General features: G+C 43.1%; 1 long non-coding RNA gene across 14 annotated transcripts; it reads right to left on the reverse strand.

Moving 5' to 3' along the window:
• Positions 1-2739: 2739 nt before the first annotated feature.
• LOC123098893 (uncharacterized) lies at positions 2740-21621 on the reverse strand. 14 transcript variants are annotated; one of them, XR_006448027.1, is made up of 9 exons: positions 21035-21621; positions 20873-20941; positions 20253-20423; positions 19713-19852; positions 6923-6986; positions 6601-6611; positions 4268-6508; positions 3941-4175; positions 2740-3142 (listed from the first exon to the last, which is right to left on the reverse strand). It is a non-coding gene; the product is annotated as an uncharacterized lncRNA (long non-coding RNA). The 14 variants fall into 14 exon arrangements; XR_006448026.1 differs by having other exon boundaries at positions 4268-5943; positions 6440-6508; positions 6923-19852; XR_006448028.1 differs by having other exon boundaries at positions 4268-6611; positions 19713-19845.
• Between the last annotated feature and the right edge of the window lie 432 nt (positions 21622-22053).

Below are 22053 nucleotides of genomic sequence, written 5' to 3' on the forward strand. Positions count from 1 at the left end.
TGCTTGACTCAGATTTTCTTTAATCGGATTTATGTCTAAACCGACTGGAACCAAACATTTTAATGACCTGCTATGAGCGGATCACAACGTATCTTTTGCGTGGTGAGCGAAGTTAGTGGAATTTGAAAGGACGTTGCCGCAGACGATTTTCTCGATTCCCGCGTGCAGCCCACTTTGACTGGTGTGAATCGCTGCACGTTTGGAGAGTGGCGTTGATTTCGCTTGGGTACTCCTCTGATCCACTTCCCAAAAATCACTCCTCCAGCAAGGAGACATGTTCGGCATGATTCAGAAAAGTGTGTCTCGAATTGAGTAATGGTTACTACTCTCGTGCCATATAAGAGGAAGTCATGGAGAGAGGGTTCATCCTTTTACCCAATCTCTCGTCAGCTCTAGCGAACTCGCTGCCACCCCCCGAATCTCAATCCCCCAGCTCGCAAGCGTTCATCGCCGCCGCTTGCGCTAGGAACGCCGCCACCATGCCCGGCAACCAGAACCGTAAGGTCGAGCTGCAGAAGGCCGTCGGCACATCTTCCTCGGCACCGCTTCCATTGGGCTGAAGATGATATGTACCTTTTTCATAGCATGGCTAATAGAATCGCCCGCTACTGATTCTATATCGGTGTCATCTCAGCAATAGGTTCTGTAAAAAAAGTCTCGTGCAATAAGGATGGCCCTATACGAGCTACTTGATGACTAGAGTAATTAACGTTTACATGCAAGGGGAGAAAAGAAAACGCAGTTGATTGGATGGTTGGACACGGGGAAATGGGAGCAGCCGCACTAGCGCTAGCTTCAGGCTACAAGCGGACGAAATTTCCTTGTGTCTTGTGCTGCAGCCGAGCGATTGACGAAAAGCGATCACTTTGTTCTCTCTCTTGTCTTTACTCTTCTCCAGCTCAGAATTTTGCTGAGGTGGAATCGCTTCCTGCTGAGTAGGACTATTGTACTTGCTCTCAAGTCCTAACCAAACATACCATTTGGAAGCGGTCAGAAGTCAAGTTTTTGGGACTCCCCGTGGGCAGATGGCCCAAGGCCAAAACGTATGGCGCCCACTATTTTGCTATCTCCAGAAGAAGTTTTGGAACGTTCACGAGGCTCTACACAATAATAGTTGGGCAGATCAACTTGACACTTTCAATGGCCTCTCCATACAACAATTACAAGAGTTCACCTTCCAGTGGAGCTGCACGTCTAATATTTACCTCTTCGATCAACAACTTGACTCCATCACTTGAAAGATGTCCCCCTCCGCAACCTATTCCGCACCTCGACTTACAAGGCTCAGTTCTATGGTTTCGTCCAGCATGAAGTATAACATTTGGAAATTTTGCCCCCTCCCCTTCCCAAAATGCAAGATCTTTGCCAGGCTCAAGAGTTCACCTTTCCGACGTCGGACCGCCTCACCAAGCACCGCTGGCCCAACTGCAGCCAATGCCCTCTTTGTAGCTGCGCCCCAGAGACGGCGGCACACATGACCTTTCTACGCTGCTACTTCATCCGGATTTAGAACATGGTGAAGGATTGATTTGGACCTCACATGTTTGACACGGCCTCTTGGAACGACTTCGCCGATGTTAAGTGTTGTCCTGGTGGGACTCCCTCATACATCATGATATCTCTAAGCGTAAGCGTAAGGCGCTGGCATCCCTTGCAATGTTACTCACATGGGAAATTTGGAATGAGCATAACCCGCGTGTCTTTAACCACAAGCAGACCCTTCCATCAATCATCATCTGGCGCATCTAGCCGTGGACTGTCGTTCTGGGCCTATTCCTTTTAACACCTGGGCTGTCGTTTCCAACGCCTCCCACCTGCCAAGCTGCCTTCTTCTACAAACATCTCGCTGAATTATAGTTGGGCGTCCGGCTCTTCAGCACCAAGCCTAGTACTTCCTCCGTTACTAAATATAGGTCTTTATAGAGATTTCAACAAATGATTACATACGGAGCAAAATGAGTGAATCTACACTTTAAAATATATCTATATACATCTGTATATGGTAGTCCATTTGAAATCTCTAAGAAGACTTACATTTAGGAACGGAGGAAGTATATCCAAAGCTATGTCTGCGCCATTATTCTAAATCCAAAGCTTTTCCCGTTCCGAAATTCAAGATTCAAACTCAAGTTGAGGTGTACAGATGGTTTACGGCTTCACGCCATGTTTCAAATACTGCACTCAACTATTTTCTGAACGCGGTCTGGTCTGCGATATGAATGCAGTCAAGGAAACCTCAGCGATATTTAGTCGACAGTGTTACCATGTTTGGTCAGCCAACCCAAGACGCATATCAATTCATCTGCAAAAGCTAAGATGTGGCAGTACCTCCGTAAACATAAAGCATTCGAGAAGATCTGAAGATCAATTGGAAAACAGATGGTAGTTCATCGTTCTCAGGAAAAATCGCTACAACATGACGACAGCACGGCTCACAAAGTACGGTGACAATCAGTACAACTTGCAATGGTGAAATAACAGCTTCAGTGTGATCACAAGAATAGTTATCTAAGTGTGAACTTGCTAGTGCATACAAAATACTAGGATTCGGAGCATGCAAAGTCAGTACAAAAGCACAAAAGTACAGAATGAAGGTGAAAAGAAAGCAAACCCAACAAAAATGAAGGCAAAGAAATTGGGTCATTTGTTCCTACTTTGTGTTAACAACTTTCAAGATGCACTGAAAAACAGTACAACCCAGTGGCTTTTGATTTTGATTTGGAAGTCACAAAGGAAGAAGAAAAGGCAGATTTTCTCCAGACTGAAATCATATTTGGTTCTAATAATAGTGCAATTATCCTTTTGGCTTTTGGCTACACATCGTAAAATAGTTGTCTAATTTACTGTCACTTTAGAAATCCATTTCCATACCACTATACATCAGTTTCAGGAAACAAGGAGGATTACTAAAATATAGATTTGTCAAAGAATCGAAGCTTGTAAAAGTCGTATGCTTCACCCAAAAGAATCAAAGTCCAATGGCAATAGTCGAAGGCTTCACTCAAACAATCAAAGCTTGTTCCTAGTGCAGGGACAATCACATCATCTCCTGGATTTTCCGCAAAACCATGAATTGCCTTCTCCAGTGCACTAGTGCGATTAGGACAAGGTGACCTTCCTGGTGCGGCAGCACCGATCCTCACTGTGCACGCAAGACCAGATATGCCATCAGCTACAGATATAAATATATGACAGCAGCAGCAGCCCATTTTAAGTTACGGAGTCACAATCACACAAAACCCGCTTCATGAACTAAGCTTTCAAAAATAAAAATACTGCTGCATTCCAGCTAACATTTTTCAAGTCTTTTATCAGTGGCCATGAACTGCAAACCTCATTATATTGTATTATATCAGACTAGTAGTTTCAATGCAGCACACAACAGAATAGAAATCCCAATTTATGGACAGCTTGCCACATTCTCTGTCAAATTTGTACTTCAGCCCACACTAGCTCCATTACTCATATCAGCAACCACTGTCGATATAATTATGGATGTTAATTCATAGAGAGCCTTAAGTTGCTAAAGCTTCTTAAACTGTGACCATGTATTTAGGATGCTGAATATGTAAATCCAAATTTTAACCTGTGCAATGTCATTTTTTTTAAAGTACAGTGCAAAATTTTCCAACTGCATTATGTATGCCATCCACTGTCTAATGACACTCTCAACCTGAGTTAGTATTTAGGATACTGAATATGTAATCCAAATTTTAACCTGTGCAATGTCATATTTTTTAAAGTACAATGCAAAATTTTCCAACTGCATTATGTATGCCATCCACTGTCTAATGACACTCTCAACCTGAGTTCACCAAGGTCCATATGTTTGCCACAGTTCATAAATTGTACATATCCACATCTTAATTCTTACATACACACATGTAATGGCAATTGCATTTCGTGTTTCTTCAGACTGCACAGCTGAATAAATTCATACCTTCGAGTCCATCCTGGGGCTTTTGGGTCGATCTAACAAATCGAGTAATCGACTGCTCGGATGCTTGCAGTAAACCATCGATTTCAGTATCGACCACGCCATCAGCCGCACAGATCTGGCCTTCCGCACTCACTGCCGCCATGGGCGGCAGCGGATCTGCAACGGTTGCGACCACTGGCAGTGTAGTGGCTCCATGAGTACGTTGCCATCGTTAACGTCCTCGAGCACGGTGGTTCTGCTTAGAAAAAATTGAAATTGAAGACAGAACTCAGGCAAAAGCTATACCTAATCCGAGGCCAATAGAATACAAGCACTGCAGAATCATACCTTTTAATCGATTGCATCAGAAATTCCATCTTCTGCGCTAGCCTTTGTTTCCTTCGAATAGAAGCTCCGCCGCCCATCTAGCCTCACTCGATAATAGGAAAAACCAGGAGCCGGAGGTAGGAGAGAACTCTGCCCAGCAACCCATCCCTCCATTTACTCGGCTACTGAGGCCCTAAACGAGCCACGGATCAGGACGGGAATGACGGCATGAGCCACAGCCCTGTTTTGAATCGTTAAAGGAGGTGCTCCTCCACCACAAACCTGGCCCACCATACAAGATACCCGTCGGCCGTATTTCTGCATTTCCCCCTTTTCCAGTGAACAACAGCCTGACACAGAAAGTAAATGCACCGCATCCCAACGCTATGACGAACCGCCCAGATAAAGAGCACATGTGTGCTCGAGTTCAGAAACAATGCCTCCATGCTATTATAGCGTTTCTACTGAACATCCCTGCTATCCAAATTTACTGTAAAGATGAGAGATCCCTGCTGTCCAAATTTACTGTAAAGATGAGAGATCCAATCTTGGGCATGGTCTTTGAGTGAATAATTTTGTTAAAGACATGTTATTTCTTGTTTTAAAATCCAGATGCTTTGCGTCTAAAAATCCAGGATGGACGAGGTATGAAACAAACTGGCATATGGTACAATGTAACTTGGGTTGAAAAGTGTAGAATCAGCAGGAACTTGAGTTGAAATTGTACAATCAGTAGGAATTAATCATCAAATTAGCCGGACTGTTTTGCTAGTTGTCAATCAAATTAAAACTAGGAAATTCCCAGTGAACCAAGCAGATGCAATTGAAAATTCCATGGTCCAGATCCCACTGAAGAAGCACCAACCAGAAGAACATTCACTTCTAAAAAAATCAATTCGACAAGAAAGGTAGGCAAACTGTTTGTTCAAGTTCCCAGTTCAGAACCTTCAACTCTGCATTGTTTTAGTCCATAGCAACAATTCCTAACCTCTCTCCGCATACCGAGTCATCAACATTATCCAACTACAAAGTCAGGAGGCCAGTACTGTGTCAACAGAGCCAGCAAATTAGGCGTGATCTTTCTCTATCAACAAATTTCAAAGTCTGCGTATACCAAAAACTAATTTTGGATAATGTTTTTTGACATAAGGTACATAAATTAACAAATCAAGTGTAATCATCGAGAACAGCATGTAGAATGGTAGTCTGACAAATCCAAGCGTGACCCCAAAGCAATTCAAGTATATATGGAGATAATCAGAGCTCATGTAGATGCAACCTTTACTTCTATAAGGTGATACATTTGCAAGCTAAAGGCCAATATTTGATTATCTACTATACAAACTTTGGGTATGAAAGTAGGACCCTCGTTTGAGACCAAAGGATCTTCCATCATTTACTTCTAGCCTTTTGTATATACTGGGAGCAAAAAACGAGATCAGATTCCATAAAAATCGCATGCAAGTTAGCAGGCACCATAAACCACGTAATATGCTTCAGGAAAAAGTCAAGAGATTCAGATGTGCACACTACTAACTCCAGGCTGCACCAAAGAGGATGAAACCACTGAATGCCAGTTCAAACTGAAAGCTGCCACAAAGACCGAATCATCAAGTAATATGCATCAGAATCACTAGTCAGAAGTCAAAACCATCGGGGAAGCAGACACAGTCGAGGCTGATGGCTTCACCAAGTCCCTGCACCAACAGACGTTTTACTATACTTTCCAACTCTACAATCTTGCACTAACACCTCCAACACTGCAAATGCAGAAACAACCCAAATAAAAGGCATACTTCAACAATTCCTCAGAAAAAGTCAGGCATAATTATGAAGTCTATGTAGAGATTATAATCACACACGTACTACCACACATCAAATGTCTGCGGTACAATTAAGATAGTTAAACTGGCAGATCAGGTGGAAAGCATGGTGCAAATTTGAATTTTTGGAACAATCATTTGGTTGTATAGTTTACTTGTAGTAGTTCATAGATTATAATATGTCAATTTTGAGGTAAGGTGACCACATGGAAAGCAAGATGTCATGGAGCAAATTTGAGGTAAGGTGACCACATGGCAAGCAAGATGTCATGGAGCAAATTTGAGGTAAGGTGACCACATGGCAAGCAAGATGTCATGGAGCAAATTTCAGTGGACAACCGACGAAGTAGAGTGCTAATTGGGTGCGTACTCGATCGAGCATCCAGAGCTTCGCCTAGTTTCTTTCCCTATCAGACATCACTTCCCTTCTCCTTGGAGGCTGAAGGACCCCTTTGAAGGAACTATCGAATGTTAAGCTTCATGGCATTTTGGCAAGGCCAACAACATTAACTTTTGGTTCATTAACAGTACCTTAAACTGATCTACAAATGTGGTACATAGAATGAGTAAGTAGTGAGCTCGCCAGGTTATGTGGCATGAGTGGTGAGATGAGATGATATGATCTCCAGGAAAAAAAAGTGATGCCAAAAAAATTCAGTTCATTGGAGCTAAATTTGAGAGAAAGATGAAATACTTGAGTAAAAAACTAAGCACAAAATCTTCCCCTCAATCTGCTTGGATTTTGTCAAAGACATAACAGGCATAGATAAAACAAAAATCCACAGAAATAAAGCTGAGAATTTATGGGGATCAAATCGAGAGGAGGGAGGGAGGGAGGGAGAGATGTGGGTACCTGCGAGGCTGCAACAGGGCATACGTTCCATGTGAGCAGCTGCAGCGGACGCCTACGCTACTCCCTGCGCTTACAGAAGTTAAAGTAGCAGCATTTTGTGGCGGCGCAACTTGACATTTGAACTCGAATTACAATAGAACATAGCAGGTCTACGAAAATGAACAAATGTACCTGTGGGCAAGAGAAACAGAGCAAGAGACAACGAGAACATAACACTAACAGAACATATCACAAATGAACAAATGTACCACTTGGGCTAGAGGATGTGCTTCAGAAGGAACTTCATGCGCCGCCATGATGACCTGGCCGCCGCTAATGAGTCCATCACTACTCTTAGCCCCGCCTTGACCACCGCCAAGGCCGTGAGTGCAGCTGCCACCCCCGCTGCCGCTAATCAGTCCAATCCAAGCTGGTCCCCCCCCACCCCTCGACCACCCGAATCGCCGGCTAATTCTAGGTTCACCTTTCCCGACAAGGAGCCACCCGCCCTTTCGTCGCTGGAGCCTTCCATGTCGGCTAGGTTCGTGTACAACCCGGTGGAGGGGCAACACCCGCTCGCGCAAGACGAGGTACCTCATCAAGGATATGTTCTTACCTATGGGATTTGGCGCTGGTGCTCATGGTGGCGGGTACGAGGTCGTCTCTAATCCTGGTAAAAATTGTTGATGGCATCAAGGACGACTTCCCGGAGCTTTCGAACAAACGACTTTCAGGTCTCTCTCATGAAGCTAGGATCTTTCTTCGCCAGCTTCACGCACTGCCGGTGGTTCGACATGGTTCGTGGGGTGGATGCAGTTAGGCTGTTCAATGCTGCTACAGCGTTAGGCTGTCCATCCAACGCATCCCCTGTGGGAGTTCTCGCCTCAAACCGCCCAAGAACTGTTGCCCGAATGCCTAATCTACCATATGGCCATCGAATCCTTCGACAAGCTCGACCTCTCGTACTTTGTCATCAGGGCATGGGTGGACGACCCCAACGAGGTGCCGACAAAGATGCTTAGTGAAGCCATGTGCTTTCTGCCCCGACCCGCTCATGCATGTCTCCCTCTCGCCAGGTTTCGGCCTTGACGGTGGCAAGGGGGAGGTGTGCCTCCTATGCTACCCGGTGCTTGTACACGTGGACTCAAATCACGTTCTATCCACCGCGGCTGGCTGATTACCCGTTGCGGCGTAGGGAGGTGGTGGTGATGATGAGGATGGTGCACCGCCGCTGGAGGAGATGCCACACCATTGGGTCAACTGTGCCAAATGATGTAACAAGGAGCAGGACTGGATTCAGCCTCGCCCTAGCCGAGCAGTGATGCAGGAGGTCATGGCGGTGATGATCCGGTGTTGTTCATAAACCTTGTACACAGATGATGTGGTGTTGTTCATAAACCCTTGCGCAAATTGAGGTCATGGCGGTGGTCGGTCCGTTGGCGGCTTTTGGTAATGCCTTTGGTCTTAAGACTATTTTTTAAAGAGCTTGGTCAACCCCCGCTAGGTTGTATAATTCCAACTTCTGGAGAATCACCAATAAATTCAAATTAGAATTGTTATAAGGGACTAAAATTGAACAATGCAAAGGAGGAAATTAAATGGAGAGAGTAATGATCTCCAAACATAGATCAGTAAGACGATAAGTACCCCTATTGAGCCGTATAACCCCTAATTTCTAGAAAACCACCAATAAATGCAAGTTAGAATTGTTTGACTAAAGGTGAGATGTGGAGAGGAAAAAATTAAATAGAGAAAGTAATGATCATCCAAACGCAGGTCGGCAAGAAGATAAGTCACCCCGGGCCCTAACCATATAATCCCAATTTTTAGAGAACCAACCAATAATAATAATAATCCAAATCAGAATCTTTGGAGACTAAATTATTGTACTGAGCAAGCGAAGAATCAAGAGGGGTCGAGAATTTGCGATCGTCTGATGGATCAAGTTCCACGTTCATGAGTGACCAAAAAACTCGAGTTCAACACCAAAACATCATCCAATAAGATTTGAGAATATCAAAATAACTAATGAACCTTAATGATTGAAATTAGCAAAACCAAACCTTCACCCTTGGATTCATCTTTGAATAAGTACTACGCTGCTGCTACTACTGCATCTAAATGAGCACAAACACATAATAAAAGCGAGATCAGCTGCTCCAACAAGGCACACATACCACCGAAATTTCCATTTGTTCTAATTAATCCAAACCATTGTCCCATGATGATCTTGTACTCATACGTTCTTGGGGAGGGCCATCAAAGTCTACCACCTACAATCTATTTGTATCATCTCCATGCTCATATCCATATGGGGCACATACAAGCTACTAAACTTAGGTCAAGTTATCTCCAACCTAGAATCCAAGTAGTTATATCATCTAATCTTAAAGGAAACACTATTTCTATTACTCCAAGATCTTTGTTTCCTTACTACTAATTCAATCCAAGATGATTTAGCCCATCAATTTTCACAATTATGTTGATCATTACAGCCATACAAATCAATATATCTCCGACTGATCATACTACATCCTAAAGTTCTCTAGTTTCAATCTCCAAATGTGCGAATCTACCACAGATCATAAGCATGATCCAACCAAGCCAAGTACCATGGTATCTAAGTCCAATATAAAGCAAGTTTCCATTGGATGACTATAGATCCAAAAATTAGTTTATCCACCGATATATTTTTTTCAAAATCACAATCACCTAAGTAAATCCAAACTGTTTCAAGGTTAACTAAAGATATATTTATCCACCAATATAATACAACTTCATAAGTACTACGCTTTTGCTAATACTTCATCTAAATAAGAACAAACACATTATAAAAGCGAGATCAGCTGCTCCAACAAGGCACATACCACCAAATTGCCATATATTCTAATTAATCTAAACCATCCTCCCATGATGATCTTGTATAAGTCATAACATTCTTAGGGAGGGCCATCAAAACTATCAAAGTCTGCCAACAACTCCAATCCATTTGTATCATCTCGATGCTCATATCCATATGGGGCACATACAAGCTACTAAGCTTAGGTAAAACAATCACAAATCCAAGTGCCCAATTTATCTCCAACCTAGAATCCAAGTAGTTATATCATCTAACCAAACACCATTTCTATTACCCCAAGATCTTTGTTTCCTTGCAACTAATTCAATCCAAGATGATTCAATAGTCCACCAATTCCACAATCATCCTAATTGTACTACACCTATATAAATTCAATACATCACAGGTTGATCATACTACACCCAAAAGTTCTCCAACTTTAATCTTCAAAGGTGGGAATCTAGCACAAATCATAACCATGATCCAAGCAAGCCCAGTATCATGGTTATCCAAGTCCAATTTTATAAAGCAAGCTTCCAGTTGATGACATGACTATAGATACAAAAATTAGAAGAATATCCATGAGATTTTTTTTCAAGACCACAATCATCTAAGTAAATCTAAATTGTTCCAAGGCTTATTAAAGATCTATTTATCCACCAATATAACATCACTTCATAAGTACTACTCTCCTACTACTATTGCATCTAAACTAGCACAAACACATAATAAAAGCGAGATCAGTTGCTCCAAAAAGGCACATGCCATTGAAATTGCCATCTATTCTAGTTGATCCAAATCATCCTCCCATGATGATCTTGTACTCGTAACATTCTTGGGGTGGGGGGTGGGGGGGGGGGTTGTTAGCAAAATCATCAAAGCTTACCAACTCCGGTCCATTTGTATTATCTCCATGCTTATATCCATATGGGGCACATACAAGCTACTAAGCCTAGGTCAAAATATCACAAATCCAAGTGCCCAAGTTATCTCCAACCTAGAATCCAAGTAGCAATATCCAAGATGATCCCAATAGTCCACCAATACCGTAGTCATGCTAATCCTACTATACCTATATAAATCCGATATATCTCAGGTTGATCATACTACACCCTAAAGTTCTCCATCTTCAATCTTCAAAGGAAGGAATCTAGCACAAATCATAACTACGATCCAACCAGCCTAGTATCGTAGTTATCTAAGTCCAGTACATATGAGGAGGGTTAGCAAAATCATCGAAGTCTACCATCTTCGATCCATTTGTATCATCTCGATGCTCATATCCATATGGGGCACATGCAAGCTATCACACTTGCTCAGTTCTCTTATCCTCGTGCTCAGGCTCAGAATGGTGCCGCTCTGAGCGCAAGCATCGGCACCTTCATAAGGCAGATAGTGCGTTGATGATCGTAGCCACCTATCTCATCAACATTCATACTTCCTTTGCTCTACATGGTGATATTCCTCTCGAGCGTCTTTGTGGGCATTCTCCTAACTACTAGACACTTTGTTTGTTTGGTTGCCTCTGCTACGTTCTTCATGCACCAAATTGTCTGATCAATATGTTGAGTGGGTCTTTTTAGGTTAACAGTGATTAGCACAAGGGTTGTCGGTGTTCGGATCTGGTGAGTCGGCGAATGCGCATTTCTCAAGATCAGCTACTCCAACAAGGAACATACCAACAAAATTGCCATCTATTCTAATTAATCCAAACCACCCTTCCATGATGATCATGCACTCACAACATTCTTACGGAGGGCCATCAAAACCATCAAAGTATGCCAATTCCAATCCCTTTGTATCATCTCGACGCTCATATCCACATGGGGCACATACAACCTACTAATCTTAGGTAAAAAAATTCACAAATCCAAGTGCCCAATTAATCTCCAACCTAGAATCCAAGTAGTTCTATCATCTAACCAAACACCATTTCTATTACTCAAAGATCTTTGTTTCCTTACAACTAATTCAATCCAAGATGATCCAATGGTCCACCAATTCCACAATCATGCTAATTGTACTACACCTATATAAATTCAATATATCTCAGGTTGATCATACTACACCCAAAAGTTCTCTAGGTTCAATCTTCAAAGGTGGGAATCTAGAACAAATCATAATCATGACCCAACCAAGCCTAGTATCACGGTTTGAAAGTCCAATATAAAGCAAGCTTGCACTTGATGACTATAGATACAAAAATTAGAAGTTATCATCCACGAGATTTTGTTTTTCAAGATCACAATCACCTAAGTAAAATCCAAATTGTTCCAAGGTTTATTAAAGATATATTTGTCCACGAATATAATATCACTTCATAAGTCATACTCTCCTACTACTATTGCATCCAACACATAATAAAAGCAAGATCAGCTGCCCCAAAAAGGCACATACCATAGAAATTGTCATCTATTCCAATTAATCCAAATCATCCTCCCATGATGATCTTGTACTCATAACATTCTTGGGGAGGGTTAGCAAAATCATCAAAGTCTACCAACTCCGATCTATTTGTATCATCTCCATGCTCATATCCATATGGAGCATACAGAAGCTACTAAGCTTAGGTCAAAATATCACAAATCCAAGTGCACAAGTTATCTCCAACCTAGAATTCAAGTAGTAATATCCAAGATGATCCAATAGTCCACCAATAACACACTCATGCCAATCATATATACCGATATAAATCTGATATATCTCAAGTTGATCATACTACACCCTAAAGTTCTCCAGCTTCAATCTTCAAAGCAATCTAGCAAAAATCATAACTATAATCCAACCAAGCCTAGTATCATAGTTATCCAAGTCCAATACATATGGGGAGGGCTAGCAAAATCATCAAAGTCTACCAACTCCGATCCATCTGTATCATCTCCAAGCTCATATCCATATGGAGCATATACAAGCTACTAAGCTTAGGTCAAAATATCACAAATCCAAGTGCCCAAGTTATCTCCAACCTAGAATTCAAGTAGTAATATCCAAGATAATCCAATAGTGCACCAATATCGCACCCATGCCAATCATACTATACATATATAAATCTGATATATCTCAGGTTGATCATATTACACCCTAAAGTTCTCCAGCTTCAATCTTCAAAGGAATCTAGCACAAAATCATAACTATGATCCAACCAAGCCTAGTATCATAGTTATCTAAATCCAATACACATGAGGAGGGCTAGCAAAATCATCAAAGTCTACCAACTCCGATCCATTTGTATCATCTCCATGCTCATATCCATATGGGGCACATACAAGCTACTAAGTTTAGGTAAAAATATCACAAATCCAAGTGCCCAAGTTACCTCCAACCTAGAATCCAAGTAGTGATATCCAAGATGATCCAATAGTCCACCAATACCACACTCATGCCAATCATATATACCTATATAAATCTGATATATCTCAAGTTGATCATACTACACCCTAAAGTTCTCCAGCTTCAATCTTCAAAGGAATCTAGCAAAAATCATAATTATAATCCAAGCCTAGTATCATAGTTATCTAAGTCCAATAAATATGGGGAGGGCTAGCAAAATCATCAAAGTCTACCAACTCCGATCCGTTTGTATCATCTCCATGCTCATATCCATATATGGGGCACATACAAGCTACTAAGCTTAGGTTAAAATATCACAAATCCAAGTGCCCAAGTTACCTCCAACCTAGAATCCAAGTAGTAATATCCAAGATGATCCAATGGGGCATATACAAGCTATTAAGCTTAGGTCAAAATATCACAAATCCAAGTGCCCAAGATACCTCCAACCTAGAATCCAAGTAGTAATATCCAAGATGATCCAATAGTCCACCAATACCACACTCATGCCAATCATAAATCCGATATATCTCAGGTTGATCATACTACACCCTAAAGTTCTCCATCTTCAATCTTCAAAGGACGGAATCTTCCCCGCTTCCCCTATCGTCATACCCTCGCCACTCGGCTCAGGATCTAAAGGCTAACTAACGGCAGCAGCAGTACGCTCCCTGCAGCGTTTTCACCCCTACCCACACCTCCCGTGTACTCTCCACTGCCTGCATGTCCGGCTAGGTATCATTTCCCTGGCTGCGAGTTACTCGTGTGCTGCCTTGTTCCTACATCATCTGCTCCCATGCAAGTTGTCGCCATAGCTGCAAGCTTGGGCACCGCCCCCGAACTTACGCAAGGACGCCAAGCGCCCAAGTGCACGTCGCTACCTGTTGCCAAGGCTAGGGACTCCCAGCAAGGGAACGTGGGATGCGGAACCAAGTCCGTGACACATAACCCTCAAACAAGGTAAGGACGCCAAGTCGAATCGGCGGGAAACGGAGAGTGCACGAGAGGTATGAAGAAGCAATGAAAACACTATCAAGAGCGGCACGCCCTGCCATCCTCTGCCTTTTCACTTGAACTTGCAAAGAGGAACCCTGAGCTGAGTCACTTGTCCCAATTTTGCCCTCACGGTCTTAATACCCCTGTCACTTCATTTCCCCCGACGCCAAGGAAGGGTCCTTCACCAACGTAGGGTTGCCTGCACTCAATATCCTCTTGCAAGGTGGCTTCGTACCAGAATCCCCTAAATTAACATTTTTTTCCGTTGGCGCTGCATGTTCATGTATTTCCATTCGCAAGGTCAAAATCATATTTCTTATTATACATTGGGTTGAGTCATGCCTAGTTTTCCCTCCACGACCATGATGATCTTGTATATAACATTTTTGGGGATGGTTAGCAAAATTATCGAAGTCTACCAACTCCTATCCATTTGTATCATCTCCATGGCTCATATTCATATGGGGCACATACAAGCTACTAAGCTTAGGTCAAAATATCACAAATCCAAGTGCCCAAGTTATCTTAAACCTAGAATTCAAGTAGCAATATGCAAGATGATCCAATAGTCAACCAATACCACACTCATTTCAATCATACTATACCTATATAAATCCGATATATCTCACGTTGATAACTCTACACCCTAAAGTTCTCCAGCTTCAATCTTCAAAAGAAGGAATCCAGCACAAATCATAACTATGATCCAACCAAGCCTAGTACCATAGTTATCTAAGTCCAATACATATGAGGAGGGCTAGCAAAATCATCAAAGTCTACCAACTCCGATCCATTTATCATCTACATGCCCATATCCATATGGTGCACATACAAGCTACTAAGCTTAGGTCAAAATATCACAAATCCAAATGCCCAAGTTACCTCCAACCTAGAATCCAAGTAGTAATATCCAAGATGATCCAATAGTCCACCAATACCACACTCATGCCAATCATACTATACCTATATAAATCCGATATATCTCAGGTTGATCATACTACACCCTAAAGTTCTCCTGCTTCAATCTTCAAAGGAAGGAATCTATCACAAATCATAACTATGATCCAACCAAGCCTAGTAACAAACCCACATGCAGATACCAGATTTGCCACACCTCACGTGTACTCTCTGCTCCCTACCAGTCCAGCTGGGCATCCTTCGCCTGCTATGTGTGACGCCTCAATCCCACATCTCGTGTTACCTGCTGCGCGCCGCCATAGCCGCACAAGCAGTCGAGACCGCAATGGCCCTCTAAATTCTCATGTACATGTTCTTACTGCTAATGATACTTAACAGTCAGCTCATTTCAGGAGGTTAGATTTTTAATTTGGTTGTAGGGTCATTCTCAACTTCGACTCTTGTTCCGATTTAGGATCGGCACACGGGTTCTCTACTTGGTGTTGGCCCTCAGCGCTATGAGTCACGCGCCCTCTGGAGTGTGCCAGGCTTCGCCTTCCCTCTGCTACACCCGCCGCCAGTCCCTTCGACTCACTTACCTCGTCTACCCACTCGTTCTGGCATGATCGTCCCAGTCGCATGTGTGGTTCTTGACTCTCATCCTTAGTACGACGTGGTCTCCTTTGATCTGTCTCTGGTAATGTGTCTTTAGACAGTCAAGATTGTTAGTTGGGTAAACACGTTCAATTGCCTTATCCTTAGAGCGAGACTCTGTCTCGACGTCCTTTCGATCTTGTTCACTCTGATGTTTGGGATCCAGCTGCCTTTGCCTTGAAAGGAGGCCATCGCTTGACACAAGTCGATATATTTTATGCCTTCTTGTAGTGAGGTCTATCTATAAGAAGTCTGCCACCTTGGTTCATACTCAGTTTTCCACTCATATCCATGTCTTTCGTGTAGATTCTGCTTGTGTGTATATCCCTCATTTGCTGCACGAATTCCTTGTTGAGAAAAGCACACTTGCTCGGTTCTCGTCTTGTGCTCGTGGTCAGAATGGTGTTGCTAAGCGCAAGCATCGCCACCTTCATGAGGCGGCTAGTGCGTTGATGATCGTAGCCACCTACCTCATCAATAATCATCCCTCCTTTGCTCTACATGGTGACATTCCGGGCGTCTTTGTGGGCATTCCCCTGACAACTCCCTTCGTCCAGAATTGCTTGTCGCACAAATGGATACAAAGGATGTATCTAGAACTAAAATATGTCTACATACATCCATTACTCCGACAAGTATTTTCGGACGGATGGATTACTAAACACTTTGTTTGGTTGCGTTTGCTACGTTCTTCACGCACCAAACTGTCCGATCAATCTGTTGAATGCCTTCTTAGGTTACAGTGATGAGCACAAGGGCTATCGGTGTTGGGATCTTGTCAGTCGTCGGATGCGCATTTCTCGAGATGCGACTTCTCATTGAATCTCATCCTTTTTATGCACGTCCATCCTCTGCTTCGCCCCCCCCCCCCCCCGATGGATAAAAATGGACGTATCTAGAACTAAAATATGTCTAGATGCATCCATTTCTCTGACAAGTATTTTCAGACGGATGGAGTACTAAACACTTTGTTTGGTTGTGTTTGCTACGTTCTTCATGCACCAAATTGTCTGATCAATCTGTTGAATGTATTCTTAGGTTACAGTGATGAGCACAAGGGCTATCAGTGTTGGGATCTTGTCAGTCATCGTATGCGCATTTCTCGATATGTGACTTCTCATTGAGTCTCATCCTTTTTATGCACGTCCATCCTCTGCTTCGCCCCCCCCCCCCCCAATTGAGGATACTTCCCTCAATTTTCCCGATACACTTATCGCTCATTTATTGCCCTCGCCCACCTATCCCAGCGTGTTACAAAGCTCCATCTACTACAATATGTGACCCCACACGTCGTCACATGTGGCTTCCCCACCTCGTTCATTACTTGAGGCTACCTCACCTGGCTCGTCCATGAGGCTTCCCCAATGATTCCCCTTCATCATCTTCTTCACTACACTTGTGGTCCGCGTGTTATGGATCCTTCTGACGAGCCATCTCCATCTACTACAATGTCCTCTCCTGTTGGCAATGCATCGCCTCCAGCTCAGCCTACTTATGGCTTTCGAGCTCTCGCTTCCGCCTATTGACCACTATGGTTATTCTGGCGCCGCTTTTCTCGAGACGACTTTTTATCATGACGCATCTGTTCATCCCGAATGGCGGCATGCGATTGTTGCTCTTGTGCGCATCGGCACATGGGATGTCATTTCTCTTCCTCCCTGTGCTCGTCCCATCGCTTGTAAGTGTGTCTATAATGTTAATACACTAATGGTTCTCTTGAGTGTTACAAAGCTCATCTAGTGGTGCAAGGCTTTCCTTGGGAACATGGCCAAGACTACAATGAGCATTTGCTCCCGTGGCCTTCGCACACTTCTCATTGTGGCTTATGTTCGCCACTGGTCTGTCTCTCGGCTTGATGTCAGGAATGCCTTCCTTAATGTTGAGTTGCATGAGGTCTACATGTAGCCACCACCTGGGTATTCTCTTCTTGATGACATGGTTTGTCTTCTTCGTCACTTTTTTATGGCCTTAACCAAACCTCTCATGCCTGGTTTGTGAACGTTTCGTCTCGATGGTGACTACGGCTAGTTTTCGATGCTCATGATCCTACACTTGTCCACCTTTCAACTCATGGTCGAACTCTTCTTCTATATCTCGATAACACTGGCTATGGCTCTAAGTACATTTGCCTTTGTGAAGGCTCATCATAGTGGATTTCTTATGTCTAATCTTGGTCCTCTTCGCTACTTCCTAGGGATTGAAGTTTCTTCTACCTCTAATGGCTTCTTTATCAAGTTCGTCATCACATGCGGCTTCCCCGCCTTGTTCATTACCTGAGGCTACCTCACTTGGCTTGTCCCCTTGGGCTTCCCTAGTAATTCCCCCTCATCCTCTTCTCTACTACACTGGTCATCCACGTGTTCTGGATTCTTCTGATGAGCCATCTCCCTCGACTATCTTTCTCTGCCCTCCACTATATGCTCTATCGCATTGTCGTCGCGGCTAGGATGGTGGCAAACTTAGTGACGCCGATGCCTCTCACGTGTCATCGCTAGAGCCTCTCAAGTTGCATGAATGGACGGAGGGGACACTGCCGCCATGGCTGTTGGCATTCCCTCTCTCAGATCATGAAGTGTTTGGGTGTGAGACTAAGAGAAATACACGAAAGGAGACAATTACTAGCGTGTTAGGGGAATGAGGCCCAAATAGAACTGTTGAGATGCCCGTGTGGGATATCATCGATCCATGCAGTGATTTTCATGACGGTTATCACCTCTGGATACTCAATACAACAATAGTTTCCCGATTTTGCCATCAAGCATGCTCACCGAAGATGTGGCCGATGTACGGGGACGAACATATTAACTGTTTTAGCAAGCATGTGGTGGCAGTAATGTGGATGCTCCACATAGTTGCAGCTTGTCGGGTTTGACCACACGCCAAAGATGCGGCTAGCCTTCACCCTACATCGGTTTACAATGGTACGCCCCCTCTTACTACATTCATATGGAAAATTGTAGTATTGAGTTGATTTCTCTTGCGCAAGCAATTGCAGTTTGTATTGAAATTACGCTTCTCTGGCCCGACACAAATAGTTCAGTTTCAGAGTTAATGTGATAATCACCATAAATCTTGAACAAATCTGAATATTCTAAAATATTGCAATCATGACAACTTTAGTTTAATTCAAAATAAAGATATAACTACTGGTGGTCGTTATGTTTCTTCTTTGCAGTTTACCCTTCTATTGTTTATCCAAAAGATATAACCACAAATAGAAAAATCTGAATATTCTTCTTTTTCCTCACAACGTTGACCAATAATAACCACCATAAGAGTATGCTAATAAGGCATATTCCCTTACTGATAATCCAAGAGTAAATGTTTCTTTTCTTAACTGACAAGAACAGAAAACCAAATTTAGGATGTCTCTGATTTTGTCGGCTTCTATAAAGACAGTATAGTGCAACACGATTACACGTCTTCTACTATGCAGTCACCTATACTTATGGTTCTCTTTCCCTCGAAGTTTATTTCTACTGTTATGAGACCATATCGCATCTGAAACTATTTATCAATCTTCAGTCAACCCATAGGCTTTGAGGTAAGTTTATAACTTTATTTGTTTGTTCTCAGGCATATAATCCTAGTTTTTGGAGAAACACACACAATCCAAATCATAGCCGTCATATGCTAGATTGTGTCGTGCAAATAAAGGGAGCTATATCGAGGGGGGTTATCTAGATGGGATTATAGTTCACTAAGAAATCCGGGAGTATTTGCCTCTAGAAATGAACATTGGCCCCAGAACATCAGAACTGTGTGTGCCTTTCAACAAAGTTAGAACTCAACTTTTTTCTAATATCATATAAAAGAATGGTGGAGCTTCTTAAACCGGGAGCTAAGCAATCAAGGAGTAGTATATCTGGTAGGTAGGAAGATAAGTTGTTGCTACGGTAGTGGAAAAAATAACTAACAGAAACCATGACTATGTTAATCAGGCAACCATGTTAAGTAAACAAAACCCCTCTTTTATCTAGTAGGCAGGAAGATAGGTTGTTGAATAGTACTGCAAGAGAACTGGGAAATAATGCAAAAAACAAACTGATAATATTGTACTAAGTAATTTACAAAAACGGTCAAGCATTTCCATACCTGATGATTTCATGAACCTTTTATATCACATTGTATTCAGGAGTGTAGCTTTCAGACCAAACACCTTATAAGTGCAGTTCCAGATGACAAAAATTGTGTCGTAATTCAGGTGCACTGATTTTTAATATTGGAGCTGAGACCTATCACGAGCAGAGTTAAGGCATAATCTATTCCATTAAAAAAATAACATATTTCCTGTTTTGCTCGGTACAATTTCATTATCACAGTTGAGACTTGAGACCTATCTTGAAGAGAGTTAAGGCATAATCTATTCCATTAATCAAATGTTTTCCTGTTCTGCTCAATACAATTTCATTATCACAGCTGAGACCTGTATTGAGCAGAGTCAAGGCATAATCTATTCCATTAATCAAATGACCTTTTTCCTATTCTGCTCAATACAATTTCATGATCCATATACTAGCAATTTTTATGAACACAAAATTTCTGGAGATTAGAGCAATTATGCAAGGAAAGCAATGGAAATATTAATGATTTGAAAAATAAACAAATCAGGGTCAAAAGAGACGTCACACTTACATAGCGATTGCTTCTACAGCTAACATCTTCTGTCACAATCATCATAGCACCAGAATGCACTTGATCATAGTGCGGTCCATGTCAACCTGAGATCCTCGATAGTTGATATACAAATGCTCAAAGATTGCCCCTTTAAACCCAAACCGAGGTACATATCCCCAATCCATGTGGCTGCACATAACAAGTGGAATTTAGAAGGATATAGCTGGAACACATAGCCATAGGCAGGCAGGGAATGGCTGACTGAACATGTGACTTCCCCAGTCATCCCAGCGCATTGCATGCTACTGAGCTGTGTAGTTTACCCAGTAAATTAACCTACCACACACAATCGGGCAACAGATCGGTAGAAGAACAGCTGCTGCATAAACCGTGAACCACACAACTGCTGCATTGCAATTTAGTTACCAAATGGCGGAGCAGAGTAGATCTATAGCAGCAATAGTCTGGATTGAGAAGTTCTCTAGCCAGTTCACTGCATCCAAGGCTGCTAATCTTATTAATCGTTACTACCATATGGATTCGCTTGTCCTAACAACGCAATGTAATGTATTGTTGTTCATGGCAGCATGTATGGTTGTTTTGATTCTTGAAGGAGGGATGTGTGGTTGGTTTAATACCTTTCTTGGACGCAGCGGTTGTGGTCGGGGGAGCAGGCGTCGTCGAGGTCGTCGCAGGGCTCCTCCCCACTGCTGCCACCATCCATGGATTTAGATACTCAGATCAGAAACAAATGACAATACAATCGATGGATACCAGACAGAGGGTTGAAGGGCACGCACAGTCGTCGTTGAGGGTCGCACACGCGGAGGCGGCAGTGGAGACGTGGCCGCGGAAGCGCCGGCAAGGAGGAGGATCTACGACCTCGGGGCACTCCGCCTGAGCGCCGTACGGGAGGGGGCTCGCTGTCATTCCGCGCCCAGCCGTCCACGGCGCCGCCGTCCTGGGCCTGGTGCGAGGGGACGGGCGGCGCGTCCTGCTCCATCCCCGCGAGCTGAGGCGAGCAAGAACTGGGCGAGGCGGCGGAGATGGTACGCGCGCGGGGTCTAGGGTTTCGCGTGGACAATCTGGGCTCTCCCCTCGGTGGACTGGCCGGCGGCCGGTTTGGATGGAAGCCGAACCTGACATCAATTGATCCCCTACTCCGCTCTGAATCGTACACGAACCACGGAACCAGGCGAGCGAGGAAGATGGGTGTACGCGTGCCTGAGTGCGGGGAGGGACGGCGGACGAACAATTCGGGAAACACTCAATCGGCCGACGGCGGAAGCGACGGGATGTGAGACGGGGATGGGAGGAGAAAGCGGCGGCGGATTGTGTTGGAGACGGAGGAGACGGACGACTGCTTGGTGTGGGAGACGGACGATTGCGTGGGCTACTGGGCTGGGTTTTCCTTTCCTGTGTTGAAGAACAACTTTGGTAAGTGGAGGCCACGCACCAACGGTCAGAAAAAATAAATACTGCAGCGCCTTACTGTATCTTCTGCCTTCTCAAAAAAATACGGTAGCTTATGATTCCAAAATTTGTGAACGAAATTTGAAAAAAGAGGGAACCTTATTTTTTTAAAACTTTTGAACCATTTTTGGAATTTCGAACATTTTTTGGAAAACCTGAAAAAAAAACAAACAATTTTTGAATTTTAAAAAAATTATTAAAAAGTGTGAAGAATTTTCGAAATTCCAAACAAATTTTGACAAACATGCGGAATTTCTAAAACCATGAACAAAAATTGAATATTTATTGAAATATTTGAACATGTTACGAATTGCGAACACTTTTGAAAAACGTGAACAAATATTTG

The sequence above is a fragment of the Triticum aestivum genome, chromosome 4D (genome assembly GCF_018294505.1).
Source record: "Triticum aestivum cultivar Chinese Spring chromosome 4D, IWGSC CS RefSeq v2.1, whole genome shotgun sequence".
Classification (NCBI taxonomy): Eukaryota; Viridiplantae; Streptophyta; class Magnoliopsida; order Poales; family Poaceae; genus Triticum; species Triticum aestivum.